Source organism: Micropterus salmoides, unplaced genomic scaffold, assembly GCF_014851395.1.
Source record: "Micropterus salmoides isolate LMB-PRFRI ecotype aquatic unplaced genomic scaffold, ASM1485139v1 Ms_hic_scaffold_6, whole genome shotgun sequence".
In the NCBI taxonomy this organism is placed as follows: domain Eukaryota; kingdom Metazoa; phylum Chordata; class Actinopteri; order Centrarchiformes; family Centrarchidae; genus Micropterus; species Micropterus salmoides.
In genome coordinates, this window is record NW_024044348.1 from 5,919,133 (window position 1) to 5,933,124 (window position 13,992).

Below are 13,992 nucleotides of genomic sequence, written 5' to 3' on the forward strand. Positions count from 1 at the left end.
GTGGAGGTGTGCAGACGCTGACCACAAACCACAATGTGCAAACATGTTCCCTCGTTGAGAAACAGCCACTCAACCCCAATTTCCCAATAAACCACTGTCTTGGTCTACCACGTTCAAACAAAAAATTAATGTGAAACTATGAAATTAGTTTTGCAAGTATTTAGTCTTAAACAAAATAAAGGCCAAATTACAAATTTGACCTGAAGATGGTGCTAGAGAAAAAGTCACATTTCACTGCTCTGATTGGTTGTCTGCAGGTCTATCAAACCAACATATCAGGCTCACAAAACTCGGATGAAAATGTCAAACTAGACAATGCGAATTTAATATGAATGTTCCGTTACTGCATTGCAAATGTTTTCGGAAACACATTTTAGCGTACTCTGCTGCATCACATGTTTCATGGCTCTGATTGGTTGCAGGTCTGTCCAATTGCATCCAGAGGCAAATGGTTCTGCACCCATTGATAACGCCCCCTGGAACTATAAAAATTAAGTGGGAAGTTAGTCTGGTTATTCCACACTAGATGGGTGAAACACAAACACAAAATTAAATAGCAATCCACCCAAAAGTTGTTGAATAAATTAATAACAAAATTAAATAATTGGCCCTGGAAGTTATGACCCCACTAGCAAAATACCAACAGATATAAACACTCCTTCATACCCTCAGCAATTTCACTGCTAACGTCCAACAGTAAACTGGTAATATCAGCTAGACCCATGGGGACAATTTTATTGGGGCGTACTGGGTAGAGTATGCAAGGGACACAAGAGCCAATGTGATCTATCTAACAAGGTCGTAAATGATCACGCCTCTGGAAAATGATGTTCTGTTTAAGAAACGTCTCTTACATACCATTTAAACGCTTCTGTTGCGGCAGGGATTGACCAAAGGCGATGTAACATGTTAATACATCAGTAAATACATATTTCAAATTCTAAAAAAGATTTTATAGCTTGTATTTGGTAGGTTGATGAAAATAGTTTCATATTTTGTATCAAAATACTTCAGTGTTTTATATTTTAAAAATACAGTAAAAAATACTTTGTGAAAAGTCTACCTGATGACATCATAAAAATGCTGCCTCTGATCGGTGCCCACTCAGTAATTTGATCTGTTGAGATCAGAACAGAAAATGTATCCAGACCTGAAGGAGGTCAAGGTGAGAAAATTGTGGGTTGCCAGCTTTCCATCTATTTTTAGCATAAATTGCTACAAATATTAACAGTAAATTTTGGTGTTTGTTTAAGAAGAATGCAGAAGGTGTCGTTTTCTAGCTTTTTTAGGCTGTTGTTTTTCTAAGATACGGTCAAACGCTGAATGTAATGTAATAAAGCTCTACTGTTATGCTTTTTAAATGATTGTAATAATGAATAGATGCCTACACATCTTTACAGTGTTGATCATTCATAGCGTTGTCTTTTGTCTCAGTCGTCGGGGGATGCGGTGGTGCACTTGTACTGTGTGATCAGTAGGCTTTAGCTTCTGTCTTTCATTTTTTCCACGTCCGTTTGAGTCAGTGGGAAAGCCTGAATACAACCTTCAAATGTACAATGCAACTGCAAAACTGTCTGCTTCTTTCTGAGATCGCTTTTTCAAACTAATTTGACAATATTTCTCCAGGTGCAGGGATAGACAGTCGCAGCGCCGACAGTTTGTCGGACTTAGCAACAGTAACTAAGGGGGGGCGGGGCTTAGCGAAGGGTCAATAAAGTTCTAAAAATATTTGACCTGAGAAGCAGCCCTCACAGCAAACATTAGCTTGCAACTTTCAGCCTTTTAAGGCTTTATCAGTTGTGCACAAAGGAAATAATAAAGTGTCGACTTTATAATGCCACAAGATGTGTAAGAACTTTGTTGTCGATCACAATAGGCCCTTCATTATGAAACACCAACTAACTAAATTAGGACACAATGATGAGTCATTAGCGAACGGTTTGTTAAACTTTATCTGGGTAATTTCTGGGATATGTGAATATTTGATCTGTTAACAGGTAGTATGTGTCAGATTTATCGCCTGACTCATTAACAGAGAAAAGCTACAACTGAGTCAGTGTTCTGGGGAAGAGATCGATCAAACAGCCAGATAGACAGAAGGTTTGCCAAATAATTGCATGGTACCTTGGAAAAGGTAGAGTCATTTTTATGTATTCATTGTCCCTCCCTGCATGTTCATTAGTGAGTTTTAGATGTTTCAGGATGCAAATATTAATACTTTTGGACAGAACCTGGCTAGCCATTTCCCCTTTCTAGTTGTAAGCTAAGCGGCTGATTTTCCATGTTAGTACTTATAATGGGACAATACTCATCACAGTTCTGTTGTTGTCTCAAGAATGTTTGTGTCAATATAGACCCTGGTTTCATTTTCATTTAGTCCATTAACCATCTGAAAGCATCCAAAAGCTACAGGTTGGCCCTTGATCCAAAACTGACGGACAGGCCTGACCGACGGAGAACAGGAGGGCCGTTGAAAGAGGGGAAAGTGATGGTCTGAATGAGGCCATGAAAGACGAGGGGAATGAGAGAGCAAAGCTTGTGACGGGTAAGCGATGTGACGACTGAAGTGCAGTAGAACACGTGCTCATTTCGGGAGGAGCAAAGTGGGGCTCCTATATGTGGAAAATAAATGTGAAATCGAGACAGATGTTTACGAGCTAAAGAGACACAGCAGGGCGGTGAGAAAGGGGAGGAGGAGGTCTGATATCACAACAACACACAAACATCGTCTGATGTGGTTTCAGTAACACAGCAACAAAACAACCTAAAGGGCATGTGGAACTGGTTTGTCAAGCTTGTGTGCACAAACGACAGATGCAGATACTGTACACCAGCCAAATGAATAAATTAAATATCAAATTACATTAACAACAGAAGTCTACCTCTACTTCTTTGTTTACTGAGGTGTAGCTGTCTGAACACAAAGGTTTACAACATCAACAATCATCATCATTTTATCTTGCATGCTTGTATTTTAACAAAAACCTCGACTCTTTTGAGTTGAAAAGTCAGGGGATCTTTAGGAGACATTAGGATTCATCCTCTGGGCACCATGATATCTGTATCAAATTTCCTGGAAATCAAAGCGTTGTTGAGATTCAGTTCAGCCTGGACCAAAGTTGTGGATCGACAGGCTGACATCGCCGTGCATAGAGCCATGCAGCTGGCATGGCAACACATTTTGTCGGAGACTGGGTACTGATTGGTTGGGGCTAAAATAAGCCCCCTTCGAAACAGAAATGGCAAACATGTCAGACTCGAAATTGGCAATTCAGTGAGATTATCAGGCTACCAAACACTCACAGTGGCTAGGAAACGTTTGTACTTTGTCAGTTTGAACTCAAAGCAGTTACAGGACATTACAAAGGGTAAAAACACCCATAGAAACATCTCAAACTGTTTCTCCACTGTTCCTTCATACAGAATGTTTAGTAAGTACTTAATGGTTTCTGGGATCCACTATATCCCAGGACCTAAAGCGGGAGCTCAACCTGCCCAAGGAGCTGCTGATCCACTTCTACACAGCCATCATCCAGTCCGTCCTCTGCACCTCCATCACTGTCTGGTTTGGATCTGCCCACCAAAAAGGACAGGAACAGACTACAACGGACAGTCAGGACTGCAGAAAAGATCATCGGTGCCAACCTGCCCTCCATTAAGAACATTTCCAGAGTCAGGAAACGGGCAGGAAACACGACCGCAGATCTCACCATCGGACACAACCTGTTCTAGCTTCTCCCCTCTGGTAGGGGCACATACTTTGCACTATGCTCCATCACACTGTGTGCATGTACCTGTATATCACATCTACCTCCGTCATGTACATAATAATGATAATAATTTTACTCCCGCATCCTTTGCACTATTTGTCAATGTGTCTATGTTGTGTTTTGTTCATAGTGTATATTTTTCTTGTCTCACTGTAGCCTGTGTCTGATTTTATTTTATTATTGTGATATTGTATTATTGTATGAGTAAGCACATGGTGAGCAATGTACAATCCTGAGTCAAATTCACACATACCTGGCAATAAAGCTGCCAATATAAGTAGCACCACCGGACGTAGCATATTTAGCAGTATATTTGTGAAGTAAGGATTGTTTGGAACATACTTAATATACAGTTCAACATCGGAGACGTGGATTATGCTGCAGGAGAAGTGTGAGAAGTTTCGACTGAAGCCTTGTTGCTATTTTTTGCCGTGGCTTTGGGTCTCCACGTTCGTGTTTACTGCTGTGATACTAAGCTGCAAACTGTATTCGGCAGTATCTTTAAAAAGACCTTCAGATCTGTAGTCCAAACTACCACAGCAAACACCTCCATTTCTCTTCCCAATACCATTCGCTTGGGTCCTTCTGTCCATTAAATGACAATACACAGACGGACAAAACTATGTCATTTCACATTCAATGCACAGTAAGATTTACTTCATTATATTTATCTTAGTTTAGTCATTTTTAAACAACACTACCCAGACATCTCAGTTTAGAAGCACAAAGAGGATCAGATGGATAAAATTCTTTCAACCATCACACAATACTGATAATATCTGCATCTACAGTAAAACAGGCCTGCTGAAGAGGTGGGTGATGGTAGGAGAGAGACAGATAGAAGAGATTCTGGTTGTTGGTTTAGAAAGAAATGGGTCAGGCCAGTGAAGAGCAGGAGGAGGAGGGGAGAGAACAGCTGAGGGAGGGATGAGGAGGAGGGAGTGACGTATAGAGAGGCAGGTCCAGACCTCATAAGCTCCACTGGAAAACTCACGGTCATTAATCTGATTAATGTACACCAACAGTTTCCCTGCCGCCAGGCTCTCTCTATATGCTTCAACATATCAGGCATGTGGAGGCCTACACAAGTATTAGCCTGTAAGCTCCTCTGCTACAGTGTGTCTGCATTCCAGCAGAGGTTGAGAGAGTGTGTTAGTACACATCAGGGCCTGGAGGCTTCAAACTTTTATAAACAGAAGCGAGAAGAAGATACCTTTGTGCTCCAGTTGCTGTTACTCTGCCAACAGCTGGCCTCAATGAGTGTTTAAAGAAAGAAAATGATAACCATGCAACACGCTGAAACAATGATCGCTGTTGGCAAAAATAAACCACATCATTGGTTACTTTGAAAGCCGCCATCATGCTTTGTTCTGCAAACTAAAACTAAAGTGTTTTAAAATGAATTTTTGCATAAGCTTGCCCACAAGCTGTTTTATTAGCCTTGTTTCCATGTTACAAGCCACCACAGTGTGTGGCTTAGCTGCAGCTTCACTAAAATGCTAACAGACGGACTTGATCCTCACTGCTCCTCCTGCTTCCTGCCAGGTTAGCACACACATGCTGAGTGAAGACTATGAAAGAAGGAAATAGTCCTTCCCCATCATCACAGCCTTCAGATTCAAACCTTATGCCAGCAAAAGGCTAAAATGAAACTATTTAAATGCTGTCAGACTGCTGTTGAATACAGCAATGCAACCAAACAACAGCATACTACTCACTTAGGGTGCAGCACTATATCGACGAACAATATTAAGTGATATAAATATGTGACAATCTGCAACATGGAGCTGAAGAACTGTAAGTGCTAACAAGCTTTCAATGTGAAAAAATGTCCAGCAGAAATCCTGTTTGTGTGAATATGTTTAAAAGAATCGTTGGACATTTTGTTTGCTTTCTTGAGTTAGATGAGAAGGTACCACAGGTTACCAAAGGTAACAAAATCAGCCTCCCAGCACCTCTGAAGCTCACTGATTAACATCTAATTCGTAAGTGTAAAAACATGTTTTGGTGTTATGAGAGTTGTGTGCTGAACTGTCTCCTTCTGTTTCCACTCGGTGCTAAACAAAAACAAAAAATGTCAAACTATAACCTTTAAAATGGGATTTGTGCAGAAGTTAATCTTTTTAATATTATTACACAGACTTTTTTTTTGCATTCTTCAGTTTAAATCCCATAAGAAATAACTTTGAGGCAACAGTGGGTTGCACATTTTGCAACTAAGGAGAAATAAATAGCTAACTTTGCAAAGCCAGATTTTGTTTTCATTCCAAAATTATCACATGAACCCTATGTCATAACCCAGATGGTATCATTACATCCCCGATACTCTCGGTTTCGGTTGATTGAATGGCGGCATCTTGGCATATAGACCAACTGGTGAGTCATGGAGTAGACAAGAATCAAGTCTCTAACCGTAAAATACACAGCACTAAAACTGAAAATGTGCATTAACACAGGTGGATGGAAACCCACCTCATGCTTTTGCTTCTGATTTCCAAACTGGAAAAATACACTGCAGCTGTTCTAGTTTCCTAAACTAAACACAAACATCAGTTTCTGCATAAATGCGAGGTAAGAAACTAGCTAGTGTCTTATTTTGTATATTTAACATTGAGATTAAACTGTTGTCTAGATGTTTTGATAGGTAATGATCCTTGTAATTAGCTAGAAAATCCTCTTACTTTATGGATTGATGTGATACGCATCTGGAGAGGCATCACATTTCAAAGTATGTTGTTGGACTTAGAAGAGATATCATCTGGCTACTTAAAGATACCATCAACTACTTAAACAAATCGAGATACTGAGAGGATTATATGCAGCTGGTAGCAAGTGCATAAACACCTGCGTGGATGTCGATTTAAACCAAAATATTGGGTGCAAAACACATCAAGCAATTACATGAATCACAAAAACTGCATGTAAATTATAAAGTACTGTTATTAAAAGGACGGGATACCAATAAGCATGAATTTGAACATGAAATAACAGAAATGGTACACAAACCACATGTTGCATAAGACCAAAACCATGCAGGCACTAGTGTTGTAGTCAAAACCGCCCAAACCGAGACAAGACCAAGACTTTCTGGGGCTGAGACCAGTCGAGACCAAGACCAGTTCCCCACATTACATGACACACAATAAAATGTGGAACGAGATCATGGGTACTTCTCAAATTGATCTGAAAGATCCATATTCCCATGGAAACACCCACGTACAAACACTAAGAGCTTAAATCAAAGTAAAGCATCGCAGGGATTTTTAAATAGGGTTTTTGGTTGCATTTGAAGCAATACGTTTTACATCCAATAAAAGTTAGGATGTTATTAAATAAATCAGACAATGCAAATGCAATTTTTTGATATTCCCAAAGTTATGGTCTTGACCGGTCTTGAAATAAAATCCCAAGTCCTCGATGTCCGAGACCGAGACGAGACCAAGACCATCAAAAAGTGGTCTTAAGACCGGTCTCGAGACTACAACACTAGCAGGCACTGTTGAAGAGCAGAGCCCAGCGTGACAGCAGAACTTACCTTATCAGAGACGAAGACAGAGTTGGACAGATGTCCAAACAGAAGACAGCTTTTTGTCTCCGCGGGCCTGAGAGACAGAAAGGGCAGAGGAGGAGATGCGACAGCAAAGGGAAAACACAGAGAGGTTTGTTAGACAGCGGAGAAGCGTGCGGTTAGATCCCTCTGCAGACTGACAGCGTTCAGACAGGGCTGGACGGGCGGCCCGTTATATGCCTCTGTGATGGCTGGAAGGTGGCACATTCTGGGAGTCGTGGTGAAATGCCACACATGGCGCCTGTAGTGGAAGGCTAATAAAACAGTCAGAGACCAGTGGCCCCTATTAGAGGAGGTCAGAGCAGTTAGCTCACACCTCTAAAATTACCTGCCTTGGCAATGACTTGGGAAGGGAGTGTCAGGTTTAAAAAAAAAAAAAAAAAGACCACACATGTGATTTTGTGTTTACCCGATTTACTACAAATCACTTTAAATGATTTCTGACCATGTTAAAAGACATATTATGGTGCTTCAGATGCTTTTCCACCTTGTAGCGAGTCAAAAAACATGTTTAAGATCTAACACAGTAAACCTCACAACTGCTTTATCAGCTTAGAATAAAATCAAATAAGATGAAATCTTCCGTTGTTTCAAGAATGAAAGTTCAGTAATAGTTAACATGTTTTTAATTTACTTATGACCGTAAATGTATACATTAAAAAGGAAATACATGTGATGAATCACATTTCAATTTTGTCTTTGATTTGTTTTTATCTAGGCATTTAAATCTGCCATAGGAGTGGGGGAAATGTTTTCAACTCAATCCTCACGTACAACTACACTGCAATGCAATCATAAGGAAATAAAATTAACACTTACTATGTTGAATAAACAATTTCCAACAAGTTTCAAGTATCTGAAGTTCATTTTAACACTTTTAGGTGAGGGAAAACCTGCTTAGAAGAAAATTTGTACCACTGTCTGTGGTATTTGTAGTAAACGGGACTAAAAACATGCAAAAACAGAGGTGTTATCTATCAACAGGGTTCTGCAGTCTCGCATTTCTGGCTTTGTATACTTAGTTGTTGTGACATTTGTGATGTCTTTGTTTCTGAAATTTAACAGTCATGATAACTGTGCGCACAATTATGATACATCATATTGTGAATAATATAAAACAATGCCACCTTATTGTAAAAATAAACATTTTGCATGGAGAAGCTCTTGTTTTAGCAGTGTTGGGCTTCACATTATTAGAAACATATCATTTAGATTTATATTCACAACTACTGCTTTAAAGGCTTTTTTCAGATATTGGAGTTAAGATCCACTTCACCTAAAAGCTAACGGCCAGCTGCAGTTTTTTCACATCAGTTAACACAATACAGATTTATAATTGCCCGGTTTTCTGATTACCTGATGATTGGATAACCGTTCTAATTTGTCACTAGAGCCCAGAACCCCGCCCTCCTCACTCAGAAACAACTGGTTAGCAGATGAAGCAAGATATAAAGACAGGCCTGTCCCGAGGAAACCTGAAAGCAGAACATCAACTCGCTTCATTCAACAGAGCGATGACTTGTTTTTAAATGATGGCGATTCATTATACTGTTACATTACATTCTCACATTGAACAACAGAGCGACATTTGATGTTGTCAGGATCGCCAAGTTGTGAATCAAATCAATCTAATTGCAGGTCTTCAGCAATTAAAATCAACATTTCACACTCCCACTCGGTTGTGATCTCACTCCTGTGATCTCCGACAGCCCGAGGCCCTGCGTCTAACTGACAACAGACCATGTGATGTTACTCTGGTAGAGGCGAGGCGAGGACAGAAAACAAAACGAAAGCAGATCATAGAGAGGCGGAGCACAGCAGACCAGAGACTGAAAGAAAAGGACAACTCAGCCTTGTTCCCACACACACAGCTGTTCTTCCCAGCTCATCTCTAACCACATCAGTGAGCCCACATTTGGCAAGAACCGCCTCCGAGCCAGCTTCCCTAGCTCTGCAGCAAGCTCTGCAGCCTGCAAGTGGGACGCTGGCTTGGCACAATCTGTTGCACGTTGCAGGCAATGATGCCAAAGATTAACCCAGAACCTGCTTCGCCTTCTGTTCGAATTTGACTCCAGTATGACTGCATGAAGCCTCGCTGTCAAGCCTCGCAGAAAGCCCAGGACTTTTATTTGTATTTAACAAAATACAACTTCAACATAAAAGTTCCCAATTGCAGGTTTTTTTTAAAAGATAGAGCTGAAACGATTAGTCAAATAATTGATTAGTCGACCACTAGTAATGGTTCAAGTCATTTTTCAAGCAAAAACACTTGACAGAACATCTCAAATGTGAGTATTTATTGCTTTTCTGTTGCGTTCTAGTACACGGACTATGTTTTGGAGCGTTGGTCAGACAGAAAAAGCTTTTTGAAGACTGTGGTGGACATATTTCACAGGTTTTAAAGACCAAAATAATCAGCCGATTAATCGATAACGAAAGTAATCTTCGGTCACAGCCCTACTTAAAATAAAAAATAAATAGACTACATCCAGATTGAAGGAATCCCTTTATACCTTATCTCTGAATGTAAATTTAAAGTCAATTTATTTCCAGGCGCAATTTCTTAATTTCTTAATTTTTTTATTCTAGTTTATGCTTTGTTTAATTTTAAAATAACTTTAATTACATTTATCCTGCAGACATGTGTTTATCTACTTTTTACAAAAGTAGTATTTAGGTGAGTAGAATAGAAATGTCTTTGTTGTTGAATCTTTCAGGTCATTTTAGGTACTCTATTAGGTTAATTTCACCGTAACATTTCACAAAGTCCATAACCATTCTTACACACCTGATGAAATTATAAATAAAAGGGTTGATTAACAGATTATCATAAAAAGTAGAAAATTCTGAATGGGAACAAAACTGCTTCTACTCCACTAAGCTGAGTTTTAAAAACTCTTTGAGTATGCGATATAAAAAAAAACAATAAAACTGTAGCGAGGTGTTTGCCATGTGGCCACACAAAAAGTCACGTCACAGAATAATCCTTCCTGCACGCTTCGATTTTTTAACTTTTTACTTTCTTAAGTTTTAATTTTAAAAAAGCACAAGCAGATAAAAGAGCCAAACAGAGGAGAGCTCAGAGACTGGGCGGGAGTTAACAGTCAGCGCTCACATATTTCATGTTTCCATGAAATTCCGCTTGCTTGGCAGGATTTGAAGCCTGAAGCTGGGGTAAAGTTTGTACCTGCCTGCCCCGCCCCTCCATGGATCCTATTATAATACTGCTGCTTGTCAGGGACTCCCAAACTTTTTTTTAAGCCAACAAATCACCTCACCTTCTCTAATGAAACCTTTAGTGGTTACGGGAGAGTGCGCCCACTCAACACTTACACAAAGAATGAAAAATGATTCTCCTTTGCCGTCATGAGGTGTCAGATTCACCCAGCATTTTTAACTAATGTCTAAAAGGTTTGAGGCCTATAAACTGTCTGCTTTGCCAAAGTAAAAGTCATGAGAAATGTCACTGCTTCAAAATGTAAAAATGTTATCACAATTACCCATCATGAAAATTAAACCGTAATTATGCAAAACCAAAAAATATGACAATGGTCAATAGGAACACATGACTAGGATCTATGAGTCATGAGCTTTCACCTACATTCTCAAAAACTTCCACAGCTGATTGCATTTGTTTGCACATACTTTACTCCAGAGATTTTAAGCACGACAAGCCTCTTGGATCTGACACCACGCACAGCTGTAAGACTTCTTTAATTCGTTGTAACCTGTTATAATTTTGCTCTGACTTTTTTTTTTTTTTTTTTTACATTTTCATACAAATTTGCATCGATGCAAATAAACAAAAAAGACAAGTCAACTGTACGCTGCTTCCACAACGGTTCACACAAAGTAAGTGACTAGCTGGCGAAGAAAACATATTGCAGCTAAACAGAGGGATATTTGTTTTAGGAGTTGGTGGAGACCAAAACAGAGCTATTCGTCAGATGGACACACACACACACATATCAGTCAAAACAACTACGCTAAACGTTAGCTAAAAGTATGTCAATAATCACTTAAACCAGCATTTAAAAACACACAAGTTAAAAACTGTTCGGTGAATCCAACACCATCTGGAAAAGGAGAAAGACTAAACCTGTACATTTTGTATACGTGAGTATGAATCAAGTGGGAACTTCCGGGTTTAAAAAAAAAAAAAAAAAGTCTGATTCCATTACAAATAATGGCAAAATTACCCTACTTTCAACTTGATTACCTAAAGAAACACTTTCCTAATGAGTGTGTGATTTCATTAGTTAGTTTCAAGTCTTCTTCAATACAGCCTAACGCTAATTTAGTAACTTATGGTCCCATTTAGAGGAAAATATACGATAGAGCAGGGGATGCTTTAGGGCGGGACTACCTTGTGATTGACAAGTTGCTACCATTACGACCTGTCAATCAGGCTTGAGGCAACTCGTATCCACTGTTCTGTAAATTTAACCAGCGACATTTAAAAAAAACGTATTAGGAGTCGGGACAGTCCCAAATTACAAGCAGTTGTCCAGATTCCTGTCCAGGAAATTAGACTAAACACGGACAGGGGAAGTGTAGCTGCAGCAGATATCTAACAGATGTAACAGGCTCCAGACTGATGAAATGAATTAAATAAATTGCATGTAATAGATCATGATTTACACAGTTACATACTCACAGTCATTGTGTTTTATCCTAGTGGCAGACAGGTGGCTGACTTCATGAACAAAAACAATTAATATTAGCTTTGATTTTCACGTGTTATGGTTTTATTGTCCCTTGTCACGAATTTCACCTGTTCTCATCTGGACACCCGAACTGTCAATTTATTCCTTAAACTTAACAACTTGATAAGCTAACAAAATCTCAGGGCTTTGCTTCTGCTCGGTTTTTAAGTTTTTCTGCCCCCTACTGATCAAAAATTACTTAGTGCAGCTTTAAAATATAAGCGAGAATAGCTAACTTATATCAGCTCAGCTCGCTAACCTTACCATATCTGCATGGACATGAACTAATCACTAACTTGTATTCTGGATGTTGCTATAATGAGGGCTACACCTTTCTAGCCAGTGAAGTAGCAATATTAGACAAAAAAAAATTAAATTAAAAACAGAGGGTAAAATTAACAAAAGTTGTTATCGGCATGTTAATATCAAGCACAAATTAATGCCATTCATTCAATTAGATGCCAACTATTTTTTTTTTTTAAAAGACCACAAGTGTCAACAAGTGCGGGCTGCAGACAGGTGAGGTCTCTTACCTGTTTCGTTCCCCGACCTGGAGGAACAAACCAAAACCAGAGTCCTCCTGAAGCTTCTGCAGCACGCCCTCCTTGTGTCTTAACCTCTCAGACTTTACAGATTAACACTCGGATGTGGAACTTAAAAAAAATACAGCGGCTAGTCTTATTTTTAAGCCTCCGCAAACTGCGACATCTTGCAAGTTTACTCCGCAGTCACCCTCTGCTCCCCTTCAGCCATTTATACGATGAGAAGATCCGAAGTGAAGTCCTTGCAGGAGGTAAGTTAACCCGTAGCCTCGGGGTTTCTCCTGATATATGCTCGGTTAAAAAGTAAAGTTGTATTTCCTGAGAGAGATGGACAAAATATAAAGTAAGTTTGTGTTCTCCGCACGGGGATGAAAGGCAGTTTCTGCTGTCACATAATACGTTTCTTCCCCCCTCCGATGACTAGTGGCGTCTCTGTGTAATTAGATGCTGCTCGCCACAATATCCATTCATCCTCTTACAGAGTTTAACCCTTCACTGTCTGCAGCAGGGCTCTGTGCTGCCTCACAGGACCGTCGGAAAAACCGCCACTGCAGGAAAAACATCCCCCCTCACATGAACACATAAATAACAAAAAAAGATAAAAATCAATTAGATCTATAGAATATATTTTTAAATCTCCCTTTACTGTACTTCTAGATATATTCTACAAGCCAATTTATCTTGTGCATGTATGATTATAAAAAAGTACAAAACCCCCCTTTTTATTCTAACTTTATTGCCAAACATAGAATAGTTTAAATTCGTTATAATAGTGGATATTAAAACATAATTTTGTTTTAAAAAGGCAATTTCATCTTGTCCCTGTAAGATAAATCAGCTTGAAAATTGTAAAAGCAACTACAAAAACTTAATAACGCTCCTCTATGTCCAAAGGATCAATAGTATAGTTGAGCTAATCATCAGTAGTTGATATTTATATTTATTTAGCAAATTTATTACATGCATGTAAGATAAATAGGCTTTCAAATGAGGAAGACAAATTAAAACTATATAGTCTACCTTTCCCCTTCCCTCCAAACATAAGCTAATTCATATCGTGCTCATAAATTGGCTTGTAAATTGTAAAAATAATTTATCAAAAATAATATAAACTCCCTTTGCCTCCAAACATAGAAAAATTAAAATGGTTATTAATAATGTATATTTTAAAATTAAGTTTATTTAACAAGGCAATTTATCTTATGCCTGTAAATTAGCTTGTAACTTCATATTGTTTCTTTACCTCCAAAACAAAAATAGTATACTGGACATTATCATTAGTAGATATTTAAAAACACATATTTAACATATCAATTTACTGCATGCTTGTAGGATCCATGGTCATGTAAGTTAAAGAAATAACTACATAATCCTGCAAACAAAAAGTATCAATATTAGTGGATATC

At 38.8% G+C, this 13,992-nt stretch overlaps 1 protein-coding gene across 3 annotated transcripts in view; it reads right to left on the reverse strand.

Annotated features, from left to right (window-relative positions):
• Positions 1 to 13,031, reverse strand: part of pacsin3 (protein kinase C and casein kinase substrate in neurons 3) — a 42,002-nt gene extending 28,971 nt beyond the window's left edge. The window contains exons 1-2 of one of the 3 annotated variants that reach the window (XM_038701969.1): positions 12,578 to 13,031; positions 7,306 to 7,372 (exon numbers count right to left, since the gene is read on the reverse strand). The gene's annotated coding sequence lies outside the window, so the exon portion shown is untranslated. Of the gene's footprint in view, positions 1 to 7,305; positions 7,373 to 8,694; positions 8,714 to 12,577 lie in introns of those variants that run through there. The other 2 variants (XM_038701971.1, XM_038701970.1) reach the window with 2 other exon arrangements.
• Positions 13,032 to 13,992: the final 961 nt, after the last annotated feature.